The sequence below is a fragment of the Helianthus annuus genome, chromosome 10 (assembly GCF_002127325.2).
Source record: "Helianthus annuus cultivar XRQ/B chromosome 10, HanXRQr2.0-SUNRISE, whole genome shotgun sequence".
Lineage (NCBI taxonomy): Eukaryota > Viridiplantae > Streptophyta > Magnoliopsida > Asterales > Asteraceae > Helianthus > Helianthus annuus.
In genome coordinates, this window is record NC_035442.2 from 41167400 (window position 1) to 41172159 (window position 4760).

The 4760-nt window shown below is 35.8% G+C and overlaps 1 long non-coding RNA gene across 1 annotated transcript; it reads right to left on the reverse strand.

The window, feature by feature from the left end:
• Nucleotides 1-254: 254 nt before the first annotated feature.
• LOC110881547 lies at nt 255-3691 on the reverse strand. The gene is made up of 3 exons (XR_002559790.2): nt 3273-3691; nt 2376-2434; nt 255-382 (listed from the first exon to the last, which is right to left on the reverse strand). It is a non-coding gene; the product is annotated as an uncharacterized LOC110881547 (long non-coding RNA).
• Nucleotides 3692-4760: the final 1069 nt, after the last annotated feature.

The following is a 4760-nucleotide window of genomic DNA, read 5'->3' on the forward strand; positions in this document are numbered from 1 at the left end:
CTTTGATTATTTTCGCACTTTTGCACTTATTTAAGAGATTATCTTAGTTATTGTAGTAGGCCCCTCTTTTGAAGGTGACGTTACCCTCAACCCAGTAGTTTGAGTCAGCAAGGATACAATCCTAAAGGGTCGGATTATTGAAAGATAATTAATTAAGTTATTAATGCATAATGTGGTAGGCCCCTCTTTTGAAGGCGACGTTACTGTAACACCCCGACCCCGCTAGGGCTGACGTGTCACTCTTACAGATACCAAAACTAAAAACCAATCTATAACATTAAATAAAAGATCCTAATTACATTTATTACATTACTGAAATAAAGAATCTTGACCAGCAACTTCCTAACGCTCCTCACTGAAATCCCAGATCATCTCATATTACCTGTAAAACAAATAGGAAAAACACAAAAAGAAAAATACGGCTGAGCCAAAAATTGCTCAGTAACGGAGGAATCAACAGTACAAGTAAAGTCATATCAGCGGAAGCAAAACACGACAGAGCAGAACAGAACTGAGACTGAACTGAAACGGTCATTGACACGATTACTAAAAACAAATGGAGGCACATGACTGATTCAAAAACTGATACACGAACCGATATGAAATTGTAACGGAAACTGATACGGAAACAAAAAGTAGACATATACATAACTGTTACCGAACCCAACACAAACCGATGTGGAAACTAGAAACTGATACATCATTGACCATGATGTCAAAAGCATTTTATCTTGTATAAAAGGACTTATTTTAAAACATCATTTAAATAATCTAGTATTCATACAACAATAAAAATTTCTAACCTATCGTTTGTAAATGAAACGTTTGAACAATAAAAAAAAACTAATAACTATAGAATAGTTTAAACAACGTTTAATAATGCTATTATTTTTCTTTTACAAGATACTTGGCAAAGCTATTTTCTTATATTGAACGTCTGAACTTCATCAAAATAAAATAGGTTATCATATTTATAGCAAATCATCATTGGGCAAAAAGAATTAATTTTCTAACTTTGAAAAGTTATATTACAAAAAAAATAGAATAATTTAAATAATCTGGATTTCCGAATGAAACACTTTCGACCATTCCGTAAACAACATGGGAAACAGAAACAAAACAAATAGCTAAGCCATAAATACCATTTAAAATCCCATGATCTTTAAAAGAAAAGAATTGTCGAACTATTATATTTAAATACACGTTTAGATTCCACTTCATATATTAAATTAATCAATATTCATAAGTTATTATTTAATCAAAATAACTATTTTTGTAACTTTAGAGATTATTATTTAGTAAACAAAATACTTTAGATAATCTAAGTTTATATGTAAAATAATAAAATCCTAACGAAATTACTTAAACCGATTGAGAGAATCGACACGAAATAAAGACAACTCTAACGGCAGGAATAGAACAGACATTGAATCAAATACTGAATACATATACTGACGGATACAAACTAAACGTATAACACCGAATCTAAATCTTAATTAAGACTGATACTGAGACGAAACTGATACGAACCAGTACAGATACTGAGTCAAAACAGACATAACTAATACATAACAGAATCAGACACTGAACATAGTCAGAAGCGTACTTAACCCAATACTGATCGGAAGCATAATCAGATGCGTACAAAACATATCAAACATATCAGAACAGATACTGAACATATTCACATACAGAAACATATACTAACTTACACGACAGATATATCAACAAACTAAGTCGTGTAACATGGAAGCACCCAAAGCCATAAACAGAACAGACTGGTACACAGCTAGCTAGTCCATGCACCTATGAGATGGTGAGTGTGGCGTTCACCCATTATTCCATCTCCAGACAAACAAACTCAGACTCAGAGCTAAGATCGATCTATACGCCTCTAGTGGCCAAGGTGCTACACAAGCACGAGCTAGAGACGCCGTGAGCTTTTGATTATGCACTGTCACGATAAGTGCCATGCCGTTGACGCCCAAACGACAAGCCAGACATGCTTGGGTGACAGAGTACAAATACTAAGGCCATATATATATAATTTACAGATAACTAAAATTAATTACCGACAGGAACATGCGACCATGAGTATAAGTCTGAGGTGTGGCATGCTACAACACACTAATAAACAAGCAAACAAAGACAATACCGACTCAGATAACGTATCACATATCAACAGATAAAGGTATCAAACCATGACAATCAGACCTTAAAACAGGGACAAGGATCCGTACCAAAGACTAATGAAGATAAGATTATACTATGATAAAGAGCTGGAATTTGTACTACGATGGAAAGGAGACAGAATCTGTAATACGACGTAACGAATAGTAAATAATACTATGATGTGAAGACCAAAGAATCCGTACCTTAGTTAGCAAGCAAAGCAAAGATCCACAATTTGAGTCGCCCCCAAAGTTATGCAAACCTAAATCCCGAATCTTCGAGGTTAGTTTTATTATGATTTTATTTAAATTAAAATTGTCTTTTGTTGAGTTTCCCGACGACCGCGAACTAAACTTTCCCGCAATAACTTATCGAGGTGCACTCTTGATTAACACTCGCAACGACTAACTTAACCGCCTAAAAGTATAAATTACACATATTTTTAAAATAGGATTGATATCTTTGATCTTATTTCAGATCAAGAATACAACTAATATTATTCTAACCAAAATATTAAAAAAAAGAAACATGGATTTTGAATTCATTTCATATAAAATTAATCGGTTGATTTTAAAAAAATAAACTAAGGAAAAATCAACTAAGGATATATTACAAGAAAATGATTGTTGTCCATGTTTTTAAGAACTACCATTTTATTTCTCTGTTTGTCATTAATTGAAAATAGGATATCACATGCACTCAATCATGTAAACTCACACCACATAATAGATCTTCACACACACACACACAACACACGCATCAGCACACACACACACCATGCATACACAAACCACATACACACCACACATCGCAATACATACCCATACATGCATATCACATTCAAAGTTAAATACACTCCATACCCACACATTAATATATATATATACACACACATATCACAATACACATACGTACACTTAGCGCACACACATACATACTTGCAGTTTACATTGAAGCCTCCCTTAAAAGACCCTCTTGTAAACCGTCGGTATAACCAACCCAAACACTCCAAACCCTCGATCGCCGGAAACATAAATACCCCACCCAAATCAGAAACTTTAATAAGAAAATAAAACAACGAGGCTGGTTGAATCGTTTACCTTGTAAATCGAAACAACGAGGTGGTTACGGTCCGGTAACCGGAAAGATGACGACGACTATAATTCTCAGCGGCTGCAAAACTAAAACAATGGCGGTAAGTAATTATGGTGGCGGCCATGGCGGAGAACGGCTTCGGCAGCCCACAACCACTGGCACCATGGTACACGGTGCGTGGGGTGGCTAAATGTGAACACGATTTGAGCAGTGGCGGTGATGGTGGTTTCAACTTGAGTAGAGGTGGCGGGTCTGGTGTGCGGAGGCTTGGGGTGCGGCTTTGATGAACTTGTTTGACGGCGAAGTGTGATGGGGGTTTTTGCGTTAGGTTACGGAGAAGACTCATCAGATGAAGATTTATATAATTTACCATTTTCAATTCCTACCCAAGAGTATAAGTCAATTTATAAACAAACCTTTTTGTTTAGTTTGAATTTGAAAGAAGCCTAAACTATTATAAGTATACTTACATATATTAAAGGTTATTATTAACTATTTATATTTACTTAATCATTTATTTTATAATACAAATGATATCAATATTCTTACGTAATCTTTACTAAATAAAATATACAGTTTAGAAAAACGATACTCGTTTATTCGAATTTAAAATGCATTAAATTCGTTCAAAGCGGACATAATTAATAGATATTTATTTTTTTGGGTTTTCAAATTTTCATGTATTACAGTTACCCTCAACCCAGTAGTCTGAGTCAGCAGGGATACAGTCCTAAGTAGTTGGGTTAAAGTTTTAATAGTAGTTTAACTTATGAGGGGATCAAAGAGTTTGGACCCCCCGCCATCCAATACCTTTGGGTATTAAAGGAGGTCCTACTAAATTTGACCCACGTCCTTTGCAGGATCTATACACTAAACAATGGCAAGACTCTTACCAAACCGTTCCCTTAACCCCTGACCAGGTAGCCAACATACCTCCATATAGACCGTGGAGATATGAATGATGAAAATCTTTTATTTTATATAGATAGTAAAATAATACCAAGACACCACGGACAAACGATAAGGAAGAATCATCTTCAACATAAGAAACTAGTAATTAAAGTCATTAATACAAAACCAATTAAAAAGTGCAAAAGATTAAAAATAAAAAGTATTACACTAAACACTTGTCTTCACCAAGTGATGTAAGAGACTTAGGCAAACATGGCCTTTGATTGTCAAGAACTCTTACGATCAATCCCGAGACGACTCACACACTCTATGATAGACAATGGATGATGGTGGTGGATGATGGTGTTATGGTGGTGGTGGGTGGTGGGTGAAGAGAGGTGGTGTGCCAAGGGATGAGTTGCAAGAGTTCCAAACACTCCTATTTATAGGCTGAACAGAAGCTCGGGCACGGCCCCGTGTCCATCCGCGTCTCTCTCTTCATTAATTGCAATTTGCAATTCCAATAAATACGCATGCAGGAAGTTGACCACGCCCCCGTGTCCGCTGGGCACGGCCCCGTGGTGGGCAACAGAAGCTTCTAT